The sequence below is a fragment of the Pteronotus mesoamericanus genome, unplaced genomic scaffold (genome assembly GCF_021234165.1).
Source record: "Pteronotus mesoamericanus isolate MK-2021 breed Mesoamerican mustached bat unplaced genomic scaffold, CSHL_Meso_final contig_69, whole genome shotgun sequence".
In the NCBI taxonomy this organism is placed as follows: domain Eukaryota; kingdom Metazoa; phylum Chordata; class Mammalia; order Chiroptera; family Mormoopidae; genus Pteronotus; species Pteronotus mesoamericanus.
The window spans coordinates 3,421,834-3,436,493 of record NW_026555237.1 but is presented as its reverse complement, the minus strand read 5'-3'; the positions used below and the strand labels follow the sequence as shown (position 1 = coordinate 3,436,493).

The 14,660-nt window shown below is 40.3% G+C and overlaps 1 pseudogene; it reads right to left on the bottom strand.

The window, feature by feature from the left end:
• Positions 1-5,276: 5,276 nt before the first annotated feature.
• Positions 5,277-6,892, bottom strand: LOC129077796 (suppressor of cytokine signaling 5-like; annotated as a pseudogene).
• Between the last annotated feature and the right edge of the window lie 7,768 nt (positions 6,893-14,660).

The window sequence follows — 14,660 nt, the reverse complement described above, 5'->3', positions numbered from 1 at the left end:
CAAGATTTCTATGCAAGAAAAGTCATGTGAGAAAATAAATTATTGTTAAAATTTTGGTGACTTAATGTACTACCCTCTATTTAGTGCAAAAAATTAAATTTGAATGAAGAAATTTCAGGCAATAGTAGGTGGTCATCTCAGGTGGAAATGGCTATGTTTAGGCTTGTCTACAAGGTCTGTCTGGAATTCATAGTCTACAAGGTCTGTCTGGAAAAAGTCCAGCCATTGTTAACATAATCAGAATGGTTCATACAGCATCCATGTAACCTGACAGCCAAGGAGAGTGGACTGGAATGCATGTATGTGAACAATGATGACTTTACTGTACTAGTCAGTAGGGGCGGTAGACACCATTGAGTGAGGATGTGTACTGTGTGGCCATGGCATTCAAAATGACTGAGTAAAGCAATGAATCTGCATCAAATTTTGCGTGAAGCTTGAATATTCCTCTGTGAAAACTTTGTATGATTTAGAGGGCTGTAGCTATGGGCAACTGGTGATTGGCAACTACACAAAGACAATGCACCTGCTCATGCATCACATCTTGTGCAGAGTTTTTTGATGAAACATCAAAATCACCCAGGTGAGTCAGCCTGCATACAGCCTAGATTTGGTGACCTGTGACTTCTGGCTTTTCCCCAAACTAAAATCATCTTTGAAAGGTAAGAGCTTTCAGACCATCAATGAGATTCAGGAAAATACAATGGGGCAGCTGATAGTGACTGAGAGAACTGTGTGAGGTCCCAAAGTGCCTACTTTGAAGGGGACTGAGGCATCATTGTCCTACGTATAATTTTTTTTGGTATCTTCTTTAATAAATGTCTCTATTTTTCATAGCATGTGACTGGATATTTTCTGGACAGACCTCATATTTCTTGTAGGTGAGTGATTATACAGTATATCTGAAAAGAATGTCTATTAGGTAGGCATTGCATTCTCATTTGTATTGAAAATTTTACTAATCCTCACCCCAGGATATGCTTATTGATTTTAGTTAGAGAAAAAAGGAGAGAGTGAGAAAGAAACATAGACGTGAGAAAGAAACATCGGTCAGTTGCCTCCTATATATGACTTGACCAGGGATTGTGCCCTGACTGCAGATTGAACCTGCAACCTAGGTATGTGCCTTGACCCGGGATTGCATCCACAGCCTTTTGGTGTACAGGAAGGTGCTCCAACCAATTGAACCACCAGGACTGAGCCACTGGCCAGGGCTCATTTTACTGAAATTTATGAAACAATACAACGGTTGAAACTCTTAGTTTCATCTTTTTAGAACTTTAGAACAGAGGTTGGTAAATTGCATACCCTTAGGCCAATTCCAGTCCTTAAGCTCTGACTGGTTTTTACACTTTAAAAGGCAAAATTTGAAAAGACCGTTAGCCTTTCTACTAGAACAATTGCCTAAGAATTGAGGATATTGCTTCTTGACTCATAAAGCCTAAATTGTTTACTGTCTCTACCTTTGAAGAATTTGCTGACCTTGGTTTGGAAAATAATTCTGACATTGCAATTTATACTGAGGAAAAGCATTACACTCATATTATTGTAACATATAAATTCTAGAGATGTGTTTGTTGGATGGGTACCATTGTGTTTGTGGTGCTCATGCATGTGTAAGCAAATGGCCTGGGATCCTGTGCTTAGTTGTGTTTGTGTGTAACCCAGTAAGGCAGCCCCTGGGCTATGATGATGTCCTGCTTATTGACTAGCTGCTTATATACTGGAGCATAGCTGCCTTTGGGTTGCTAGGCAGTTAGGATAGTCTCTCCCCATGCATATCTGTACTTTCAAGGATCTACTTATTTCTGTCCTAAGAAGTCAGCAAGCATTTGATAACTATTCTTATAAAGCACAGCCTGAGATTTGATTGTAATCTCTAAGACAAAGTTTGAACTTGGAAGAAATGGCCTTGAAATCTGCTTCCCAAAACTCCCCACTTTGCTGATTGCTTTCATGGTGTCAGACTGGTCTCTCAGTGTTTTACATTATTTTATTTAATTCTCCCAACTTCTCTGTGAGGTATAATTAGGCTTCCTTTTACAGTGTAGAAATAAGAGACACAGAGACTTTTCTTTGGACTCTGTCTTTAATCCTTAAAGTGAGATGCAGGGATGAGGGACCCAAAGAGATATAGTCAGAAATATAGAGAAAATTTCCATACTAAAAATAAACCAAGACAGCATTATTGTCTAAGTGTCAAGTTTATCTCTAAATAGGAAATCTGTCTATTGTTTTTATAGAATGTGTAAGCAAATGAAAAAACATCCTTTATACACAGCAGGATTTCAGAACTGCTGTGCACATTGCTGTTTGCTGCTCAGTTTTCAATTCGTTCTGCAGGCCGTGGTGACAGGCCAGCTCTATACCTGTAGGTGGAGTAGAAAACTGCCCAAATGCCTGAATTCTTCATGGCAAAAACATGGGATACAGGGTTTGGGGGAGAGGCTTCCTTCCAGTCCCAATCCTTTCTGGCTACTCAGTGATTCTCAAAATTCATTTAACAAGGGACAAAACCTTTGAGTCACGAATTCAAAAAACGTTTCCTAGCAGCCACTCCCCAAGACTCTCATACCAATACGTATGTGTTGGTCCTGGTACTTATCATAATGTATAGACAGGGACTGTGAGTTTTATTTCTATGTTCCCAGCATCTACCACTCTGTCAGGCCTGAAATAAATTGATTATTAAAGATTTTTCATTTTTATTTTAATTTTATTTTTTATTGATTATGTTATAACAGTTGTCCCAGTTATTACCCCTTTGTGTCCCTCCCCCCAGTACCCACAACTCCCTCCAGCACTCCCCCCTCCTTTGTTCATGACCATAGGTCAAGCATATTTCTTTGACAACTCCATTTCCTACATTTGCTCTTAACATCCCCCTGCCTATTCTTTACCTAGTACCAATTTGTACTTCTTAATCTGTTCACCTTTTCCCCCATTCCGCCAGACCCTCCTCCCCACCACTGGCCACCATCCCAGTGTTCTCCGTATCTATGACTCTGTTTCTGTTCTGCTTGTTTGCTTAGTTTGTTTTTTAGATTCAATTGCTAGTTATGTATTTATTGTAATTTTAATGTTCATAGTTTTGATCTTCTTTTTCTTACATAAGTCTCTTCAACATTTCTTTCTTTCTTTTCTTTTCTTTTTTTTTTTATTTTCAAGAGGTTTATTTTCCAGGTACATTATAAGCTCAAACCCAACAATTATGCAATATAATTATGTCATAACAACTTAATTGCACATAATGCTTTAAAGTAGGTTTGGATGAAGTTCTCAACACTTTGGTATATGTTCTTCAGGGACTTTTATTAGAATAACAAGAATTTTGAGTCCCTTCAATCCCCATTTTGCTTTAAAATGGATACATCTTTGGTTAAAATTCTACATTTTGGGCACTTGTTAATTAAAATGGTCCCCGAACCAATAAATGGTGCTGATATACAAGACTTCATTTAACCTGTTTCTGGTGCAGCAGTAAGCTATAGACACTCATTTACTATGACATATCATAGATGGTTTCAATTTTTCACTTATAAGCAGAGAAATCAATCAGTTTAATCAATATTTCTCTGTTTATTTTGTTATAATCTAAACTGTAAAGTACTTTGCAGTAACTATAGGTACTGTCCCACAGTATATGTGATTATGATCAGAAAGATGAATAGCATCAAATTTAGTTAGCTTATGCAGAATAAGTCAATATTGGACTGTATAGTGGGTCTGCATTGACTATAGGTTGTCAGGTAAAGCTTTATTTAAAAAACCCAAACCATTCCACTTACAAGAGAAATTGTTGCAAATGTATAAAACAGCAGATATACAAGGAGAACACCAAACATACTTTATTAGCACAAAAAGCAGCCATAACAAGGCACAGCAAGCAGAAACATACATTAGCAGTCAAAGGGTTAGTCTTGCATACAAATAGAGCTTTCCTTTTTTGTAGCCTTGGCAATAGCCATCAGGATGTAAAATAACTTTCTGTAGCAGCAGGTAAGGAAACTAAGGAGCACTCACCAGTGGTACAGAGCACTTTAACAAAAAGACACAAGAATGATTCGACTACTTTAGTGCAAAATGTCTAGGACAGAACTGTAAATTCAGTTCAATACTAAGAAGCAAACACTAGAACTTGGTATTACTTCCGAAATAGCTCACTCAAGTAGTATTGCATACTATTCTAAGTGACAAAAAGGTGCTAAGTAAAGTTATTTACAGATACAATGGTTGTACAGTACCTTTTAAATCTGCAATTTAGGTTTCAGATTTTCCACTAAAAATTAACTGCACTGAAATTCTATAAATTGTACTTAAGCAATTCAGCTATGAGCATTTACAACAAAGCAATAAATACTGCCATCCAAATTATTACAGTTTAACAATAATATGAACATCAGCAACCACTGTAGTTTTTATTTCTGACTTGTTTGGGCATCTTCTAGTCTCATTTTCTTCATGGTTCACAAACTCGTTGTGGGCATAGGAAAAGATCCAACATTAACAAATCAACAAGTAGACTGCACGTGTCAACTTTAAAAGTCACACATAGGACTACATTGCAGCAGCTATTACCAACGTGTTTTAAGTTAAAGCACTCATTAAAAAAAAATTAATGCCTAAGGCTTTAAATAAAATTCTCCTACCAACTTCAGAAGTCTGAAATTTTAAGAACTACTATTTAGAAAAACTGGTTTACTTAACAGTACCTTTTGCAGAAGAGAAAAGGAGACTGACTATGAACTAGATCAACACTTAAGTGAACTGCACTATGCCCTTGTGGCCAGAAAATTGCATTTATTTTTTTCTAAAAGGAAGGCAGTCTTCATTTTTTGGACTTGCAAAGCTTGATTTATAGTAACTACAAACATCACTACTTTTGGAAGGTTATAGAAAAATTCTTAGAAAAAATAATTTCAAACATTAGTCATGCCGTTGAAATACTCATCCAATATTAACAACTTGTTCTCCAGTAAGAAATAGAATTCTTCATAGCAAATGCCCCAGAATTGCCTCACTCAATTACTTCAGCCACTAAAAACCAAAAAGCTATTCGGCAAAATGTTTTTGTAGCCTTACTGAACACCTGTAGTCCTATCCTTTGTTGTATCAATAGGCACCACATTTTTCTGAGCAAGTAACAGCAGAGAGCATCTGACAGACACTAACACTAAGCTTACATACTGTACTGAAAAAAAACCTAACACTGATACATGTGCTTGCTTTTGGTGTACTGTTTGATGTACATAAAAGCAGATCTAGGACAGCAGAGTTTACTTTGCCTTGACTGGTTCTCGTTCTAACTAGCGAACTCTAACTTTTTGTTTATAATGATACTCTTTTAAAAAATCCTGTAACATTGATGGTAAAGGGAGGCCATCAATTCCATCATATGTAGTGCATCTGCAGATTACTGCACAGCAGATATATTGCAAACTAAAAGGAAAAGTCCTATTTAGTGAGATAGTAAGCAATGGTTCAAAAAACATGCAAGAACTGGGATATTTATAATGTTCCAAAAGTCCTGTTACAGTGGAGGAGTGAAATACACATGGGTCATGAGCATCAAAACTAAAGTTGTGATTTCACTGTTCAATTCGGGCATGCAGGGATCTGTTGTAGCGACGGAAGCTCACAGAGAAGAGGTAGTCCTCTTGCGCAGAGTCCCTGAGCAAAAATGTGCCTTCAGGTTTCCCTTCAAGAAGGGCTTCTGCTTCATAACAGTCCATCACTCCCCAGTAACAGGGATTACCTGTAATCTGAAGCAAATCGGGCACGAGGCAGTATATGTAATCAATCTGTGTGTGGACTTTCCAAGCTCCCTGTCTGCTAACATGGGCATGACTGTCTCCAGAAACCTGACGTTGCTTCTGCCTACGTGACTGCAAATACAATGTGGTTGTGTCCTCTTCTGAGTCACAATTAGCTTGTGGAATTGAAGAACTGCCCCCACTTATTTCAGTCATTCCAGGAGCTAACTTTGGTCCCAGTTTATATAACGGATTAACCTGTGCAGTGGCTTCAAATGTATGTATTTGTGCATTGGGAGAGGGGGTCAACCCCTTCTTCAATACTAAGACGCCTTCTCTCTCTAAGCCTATATTCTTCATCTTACGTAGAAACCAAGGATGGATCAAACGTATCAAAAAATGTTGAATGTGGGCTCACGGGGGCTGTATGCTGTTTAATTAAATGCCACTTTTGGGCTAAATCTGAGCCAGCAGGAAAAGGGCATTTCTCAAGCATTAGTTCAGACAGGTGTATTTTTCTTTTATTAGAAAAAAGAGGCTTTTACTGCTTGCTGTAAGTTCTCATTGGAAAACACAGGCCCGCAGTATCCTGCAACCTTTGTCTCAGAGCGACTTCCTACAGTTCTGCTGGAAACTCTGTCCATATCATGCATAGAGTTTACGCCATATCGCCTCTCTCTCCTTTGAAGTCCACTTCGAGTTCTACCAAACTTTTTATCAGTATCCAATGAACTTTGAGTCTTTGTAGAGCAGGAATTTTTCTTCTTCCCACCCCATGGAGCATGTCGAGAGCAGGAATCTCTTCTTGCAAGTCTTGTTCCTGGGGTGACACACGAATCATTATCCTTTTCAATGCTTATTTCAACAATCTGAGGAATTTCAGTGGCATAATTTGGGTTTCTCCTTGAAGAATTCTTTGAAGGGCTTAATCCCAGCTGTAAGGCAACATTTTCTCTTAAGGGACTGCTTTGTTGCTGAAGAGCTGAGTCTCCTACACCGACGTTTCTCCCTTTGATAGATGAACATCTGTTGGAGTTCATGCCCACATTTTCAGTACGGCTTCCTCCCTCATGATTGAAGAGATTCTGGCACCTGTATTTGAAATTATTCCACATTTTCCCCACTTTATCCATTGATTTTAAGATCTTAGAGTTCCTGAAGAGCGCCAGGTCCATATGCTTAAGATGCCCAGGATAGAGACAGCAAATGTATTTTATTAAGAAAACTAAAGACTATGACTTCCATTCTTTCTGTAGTGTAAGGACATCCATAACTGCAAGGAGGTGGGCAGTAACAGTGCCTGAGAAACCGGAATGAAATGTCTTTAAAAAACTGCTTGATTGGGGCGCGCTGGGCGGCCTCATCCAGGGGCACCTGGGGCCAGGCAGGATGGGCCCGGACTGGACGGCACAGTCATCGAGAGGGCCAGTCTGCCCGTCCACTGGTCCCGTCTCCTCCAACTCCCCGAGCGAGTGCAGTCTCCCTTCCTCCGAACGGAGCTCAGATACCCCAACTCCGCCGGATGCCCCCGCCAGGCCCCCACCCTCTTCCCCCAGCTTCCTCCCCTTCCACACCCTTTCCCCCTTCCCTCTCCCCCCTCCCCACAACGCCCTCTTCAACATTTCATACAAAAAAAGGTTTTGTGATATTGAACTCCATAATGAATTCCTTTAGTTCTTCTTGTCTGGGAAGCTCTTTATCTGCCCTACAATTTTAAATGAAAGCTTTGTTGGATAGAGCAATCTTGGCTGTAGGTCCCTGTTTTTCACAACTTGGAATATTTCTTGCTAATCCTTTCTAACCTGCAAAATTTCTTTTGGAAAATCAGCTGACAGTCTTATGGGAACTACCCTGCGGGTAACTAACTGGTCTTCTCTTGCTGCTTCTAAGATTCCCTCTTTATCTTTAACCTTTGACATTTTAATTATGATGTGTCTTGGAGTGGGCTTCTTTGCATCCATCTTCTTTGGGAATCTCTGTGCTTCCTGGACTTGCATGTCTTTCCTTCACCAAATTAGGGAAGTTTTCTTTCATTATTTTTTCAAATAGATTTCCAGTTTCTTCCTCAGTCTTGTCTCCTACTGGCCCCCCCATGATGTGAACATTGCCCTCTTGAAGTTGTCCCAGAGGCTGCTTACACTGTCTTAATTTTTTGGATTCTTTTTTCTTCCTGTTGTTCTGATTGGTTGTTTTTCGCTTCCTTATGTTCCAAATCATTGATTTGATCCTTGGCTTCATCCACTCTACTGTTGTTTCCTTGTATATTGTTATTTATTTCAATTAGTGAATCCTTTGTATAACAGGATATTTTAGGTAGTGTTGCTGTTACTCCCTGTTAGTAGCTGTCCACTGGGTGCACAGGCTCTGGGGTTTCCCAGGTGGTACAGGCCAAGGTCAGACCATACCTGTGTTTTTCCTAGGGCCACCCTGCCAGGGCTATAAAGCAATCTTGAGGTGGCTGCTACTTGTGCAGGGCTTGGATATTCCCCGGGCAAAGCCAAGCTGTGAATCTGGATTGGCCACTGCTAATACTGGTCCTGGGGCCACTTAGCAAGAGGTGCAGGGGTTCAGGGCTCACTGAGGTAGGCTATTGCTTGTTTGAGAGAATTTAGGAAGTTGTGAAGCATGAGCCAAGATTAGCCATTCATATGGAAAAGTCTCTGTTAATAGCTTGGATCTGCCTGTGTGTCGGGTGGGATGGAGTCTCTCAGGGGATCTTCAGGGCAAACAATATTAGCCAGTTTGATGGAGTTTCTGATATGGCATCCACCTGTTGGCTCTGTGGCTCTGTCGGGGGAGGACTTAGAAAAGGAACAATAGCCTCTGCCCGCCTTTCTGTCTGGGAGAAAGCTGTCTCACAGCTCTCACCTTGATACCAGATACTTCATTTCCACCCTTTATGCCATTCGTACCTTTCAAGCTCTACCCTGGTGCTGGAACTCAGAGAGAGTGAATCTGAGTAAGTCTGTGTATAGATTCTTTTTCTTTTTTTCAAGGTGATCATTCCAATTTTTTTTAGGATCACAAAAAATATTTTAAAATTTTTTAATTATTCAAATACATTTGTCTCCATTTTCTCGCACCACTTCTCCTGCCCCACCCACTCCAACCTCCCACCCTCAATCTTTCCCCACTTTGGCTTTGTACATAGGTCCTTTATACATGTTCCTTGACTTGGGCCTTCCCCTTCTTTCCCCATTACGCCGCTCCCTCCTTCCCTCTCGTTACTGTTGGTTTGTTTTTCTTTCAGTGTTGCTAGTTATATTTTTCTTGCTCATTTGTTTTGTCGATTAGGTTCCACTTATAGGTGAGATCATATGGTATTTGTCTTTCACCCCCTGACATATTTCACTTAGCATAATGCTCTCCAGTTCCATCCATGCTGTTGTGAAGGGCTGGAGCTCTTTCTTTCTTTCTGCTGCATAGTATTCCATTGTGTAGATGGACCATAGGTTTTTGATCCACTCATTTACTGATGGACACAACTATCTTCCACCAGTTGGCTATTGTAAATTGTGCTGCTCTGAACAATGGGGTGCATAGGTTCTTTTGAATTGGTGTTTTGGGATTCTTACGGTATAGTCCCAGCAGTAGAATTGCTGGGTAAAAAGGTAGTTCCATTTTTAGCTTTTTGAGGAAATTCCAAACTGTTTTCCACAGTGGCTGCACCAGTTTGCATTCCCACCAACAGTGTACTAGGGTTCCCTTTTTCCACAGCCTTGCCAGCACCCATTGTTTGTTGACTTGTTTATGATGGCCATTCTGACTGGTGTGAAGTGGTTTCTCATTGTGGTTTTAATTTGCATCTCTCTGATGGCTAGTGATGCTCAACATCCTTTCATATGTCTCTGGGCCCTCTGTATCGCTACCTTGGAGAAGTGTCTGCCCAGGTCCTTTGCCCATTTTGTAATATGATTGTTTGTCTTCTTGGAGAGGAGTCGTGTGAGTTCTTTATATATTTTGGAGATCAAACCCCTATCTGTGGTATCATTGGCAAATATGTTTTCCCATAAGGTTGGTTCCCTTTTCATTTTTCTGATGTTTTCTGATGTTTTCTTTAGCCGTGCAGAAGCTTCTTATTTTGATGAGGTCCCACTTGTTTATTCTTTCCTTTATGTCCCTTGCTTTAGTGGACATACTGGTGAAAATGTTGCTGCATGGGATATCTGAGAGTTTCCTGCCAATGTTCTCCTCTAGGACTTCTACAGTGTCACGACTTATACTTAAGTCTTTTATCCATTTTGAGTTTATTTTTGTGTATGATGTCAGTTGGTGATAAAATTTCAATTTTTTGCAAGTAGCTATCCAGCTCTCCCAACACCATTTGTTAAAGAGGCTATTTTTACTCCAATTTATGCTTCTGCCCCCTTTGTCAAATATTAATTGACCATAGAAACATAGGTTTATTTCTGGGCTTTCTATTCTTTTCCACTGATCTATGTGTCTGTTCTTATGCCAGTACCAGACTATTTTGATTACAATAGCCTTGCAATATAGTTTTATATCCAGTTATGTGATCCCTCCTACTTTTTCTTCTTTCTCAAAATTGCTGCAGCTATTCAGGGTCATTTATGGTTCCATATAAATTTTTGAAATGTCTGTTCTATGTCTGTGAAATACGTCATTGGTATTTTAATAGGGATTGCATTGAATCTATAAATTGCTTTGGGCAGTATGGACATTTTAATGATGTCAATTCTTCCAATCCATGAACATGGTATATGCTTCCATTTATTTGTGTCTTCCTTAATTTCTTTCTTCAGTGTTGCATAGTTTTCTGTGTACAGGTCTTTTACCTCCTTTGTTAAATTTATTCCTAGGTACTTTATTTTTCCTGTTGCTATAGCAAATGGTATTCTTTTTCCTGATTTCTGATTCTGCTATTTCATTGTTGGTGTACAAAAATGCCTTCGATTTCTGAATATTGACTTTGTATCCTGCTGTTTCGCCAAATTCACTTATTAGATCAAGTAGTTTTTTGGTGGAGTCTATAGGGTTTTCTATGTACCCTATCATGTCATCTTCCTCCTTTCCAATTTGGATGCTTTATATTTCTTTTTCTTGTCTGATCTCTGTGGCTAAGACTTCCAATACTATGTTGAATAGAAGTGGTGAAAGCAGACATCCTTGTCTTGTTCCCAATCTTAGTGGGAAAGCTTTTAGTTTTTGCCCATTGAGTGTGAAGTTACCTGTAGGTTTTTAATATATGGTCTGTATTAAGTTGAGGTATGTCCCCTTTATTCCCACTTTGCTGAGTGTTTTTTTTTTTATCATAAATGGGTGTTGTACCTTATCAAATGCTTTTTCTGCATCTATTGATATGATCATGTGGTTTTTGTCTTTCCTTTTGTTTATGTGATGAATTATGTTTATCAATTTATGAATATTGAACCATCCTTGCATCCCTGGAATGAATCCCACTTGATCATGGTAGATGTTCTTTTTAATGTATTGCTTGATGTGGTTTGCCAATATTTTGCTGAGGATTTGTGTGTGGATTCTTTTAGGGGAACTTCTTGAGACTCCAGAAGTTTCTTCCACTGACTCAGTCTCTGCTGGTGTTTGCAGCCAGTTGTGGTGACTTATCTTTCTGGCACTGGAACCCTGGTTTGGGGGGCCTGTTCTGGGCCTGGGACTCCTTGCTCCTGAGATATCCATCCCTAATTTTTATCCACTACATCTTGATGTGAGACAAACCAGCCCACTCTCTACCCCTCCTACCTGTCTGGATGGATGTGGTTTTTTTAATTCCATAGTTGTCAGACTTCCAGTCAACTCAATTTGTGATGGTTCTGAGTGATGGCTGTTCTATATTTTAGTTGTCATTTTGATATTGTTGTGCAAGGAGGCAACTCATGTTTACCTACACCACCAGCTTGACTGGAAGTCCTGATAATTAAATATTTTTGAATGAATGGAAGTTATACTTAGGTGTAAATGACTAATATCAGAACCTTTCCTAATAGCTGGTTTTGATAGGTCTAAGTGAGAAAGGAGGTACAGGAGAAGAGGTAAAAACCAGAGAGATGAGGCTGAGAATATAAAAGCAAACTTCATCTCCTTCACAATTTTCCTGGTGGCCAACCCTAACTTGGCTCACTGAGAATGAAACTGCCTGAGCCACAGTGGGAAAAACTTACACACTTTTTCTCATGCAAAATGAAAACCAATGGGTACAAGCTACTATGAGTGTTTCCTCTAATGTCCTAAGTGCAGAGCATATTAATTATAATGATGATTTTATGACAATACAAAGCTCTCTTTTGGTCATTGAGTCTTAGTATAGTACTTAATTTTTGTGTGTGTTCGTAGAGATTTGTTTCTGTGACACGATTTTAGGGTTTGATATCAATGACTATTCACATCACTCACTAACTCTGCAGTTCCCAGGGAGTCTCCTACCTAACAGGATGGAATGAGTGACCTGTCTAAATCTGATGGGAAGTGTAGGACCAGAAATGCCCAGGAATCCGTGCCTCTGGGAGCAATCCTCAACCAATGGGTAAAGGTATTTAGGGACCAATATCCTACCCCTTTGCCTCTCAAGTGGGATATCCTGGGGATGTGTATTTCATACCATTTTCCAATTTCCCCAATGCGATTAAGCTGCAGTCACCCCCAGTGACAGCTGCCTTGCCATCACAACTCTATTGGTTCCTTCCCTTTCATCTCTTACCCGCCACTAACCTAGTGGGGTATACTTCCTGTGCCTCCAAAAGAAATTTCTTGTGCTTGAAAGGTTGCCATAGGGTCTGCTTCTGGGGTATCCAAACAAAGACGATGGGTTTTGTTTATTCCAAGATAGACACTAGTATCTTGTGATCATCACTTAAAAACTGCTGAGTTTGTTTTGCTTTGTTTTGGCATGGGCTGGGAATAATGAAGAGTGGAAGGTATAGGGATAAAGATGTGTGGGTTTTCATTGACAGCTGACTTCCGTGGCTCATTGTGGACTATTAACTCTTCACTGTTGAGAGGGTGAGAGACTTCCTTGTCTACAGTAATTGCATTGTCCAGGAGAATCTCTTCTGCTTTGTGACCAGTATATTCATCTCCTTTTGCAAAGCTGGCATTGATGGCCTTGCACAAGAACACTTCCTCAGAAAAGCTCAGATGAGAAAAGCCATTAAGTTTCCATTTCAATCAGGTACCAGTACCCTTTGCCCTTGTCCTCATGCACTTCATTTTCCTTGCCCAGGCAGTGTTGAACATGTACCAGTGCATGGCAAGAGCATTTAGGTGGGATGTGTGATACTGCTGTTGCTTGGTACAATGTGTCATCCTCAGCTGCACAGCTTAGGCAGCCACCTAATAGCATGGGGTATAATAAGATAGCAGTGTCAGAGTATTATGAACATGTCAGGGTGATGAATTTACTATAATAATATCACCATTGGCAGTACATACAATGCATTATATCTCAATCTGTCATTTTCCATGGTTATGTATTGTGTGGAATCAAGCTATTTTTTTTCTTTTGGTTTTAAATGATGTTTGTAATGGTAGTGATGAGAAGCGCAGAAGTAGATAATGACTTTGGATAGCCTTGTTTGAGTTAACTGTGTTACTAGGAGACAAAGGGCTGTTGAGGGGAGCAAAGACAGGGGAGGGAGGGAAGGGAAGGGAAAGGAAAGAAAGGGAGGTGTGTGAGAGTAGAAACTCTGAAAGTGGAAAAGCAGATGGAAGCAAGATTATTGTTAAGTCCTGGGGTAAAAGTCACTATTTTCTCCCCTTTCAGGGTGAGCTTACTCAAATATAAGAAAGGAAATCAGAAGTTTTTATTTGCAGCCTCTACTGGGATATCAATTTCAAAAATGATCTTTAGCATCTTACACTTTTTTCTATTGCTTTCAACTCTACTGCAAACCCTCACTCACCCTGTGGCCACTAGTAATTTCCTGGAACTCTCAGACACATTTATTGTTTGACTGCTACTTCTCTGCATAGGGACAAACAGAGGGTTCGATATAGGCAAGACATCTTTCCATTTTGTCCTATGCTCCCAATTTTCTACTCTGTTACCAGGAACTCACACAGGGCTGCATGAGAGCATTTGACTTTCTTTCCTGAAAAGTTGGGGGACAATGAAAGGAAATTAAAAGGTAGGAGTTGAAAATTTAAATGTATGTGATAAATATGATCTTTTAGAGGATGTAAGAGGAAAACAGGCAAGAAATTGAATCTTTCACAGGAGAATGACTATAATAAACTAGATTATGGTCACACAAAGAAATCCCAGCCCCACACCAGACATCTCCAAGGATTCCAGTGCCAGGAAGGTAAGTTCCCACACCGTCTGGCTGCAAAAACCAGCAGGGATTGAGTTGATGGAAGAAACTTCTGGAGCCTAAAGCAGTTGCTTTTAAAGAACACAGACATGGACTTACCTACTCAGGCTCACTCCCTCTGGGCTGCGGCTCTGGGGTGGGGGCTTGAGGGACACCAGTGGCATGCAAGAGGAATCTGAGATGTCTGGCATCAAGGCAAGCAGAGGCCCTTGTCCCTTTCCTGAGCCTTCCTCACACAGAGCCAGCAGCCTGATGCCGTACCTAAGATTCCATCAACTTGGCTAACACTGTTTGTTCCACCTTGGAGATCCCCAGAGACTCCCCTCTACCCAATTTAAGGGCCCCCCGAGTTGCTTTTCCATGTGAATAATTGGTCTTGGCTCATGCTTCACAACTTCCTAAGTCCTATCAAATAAGCAAGAGCTGGCCTCAGCTAGCCCCAGCCCTTGCACTAGCAATCTAGATTCACAGCTTGGATATCTCCAAGTCCAGGACAAGTGGCAGCTATCTCAGATTGCTTTACAGCTCAGGCAGGGTGGTACCAGGAAGAACACATGTCAGGGCTGATCTTGGCCTACATCACCTGGGAAACCCCAGGGCCAGAAAACCCAGTGGACAG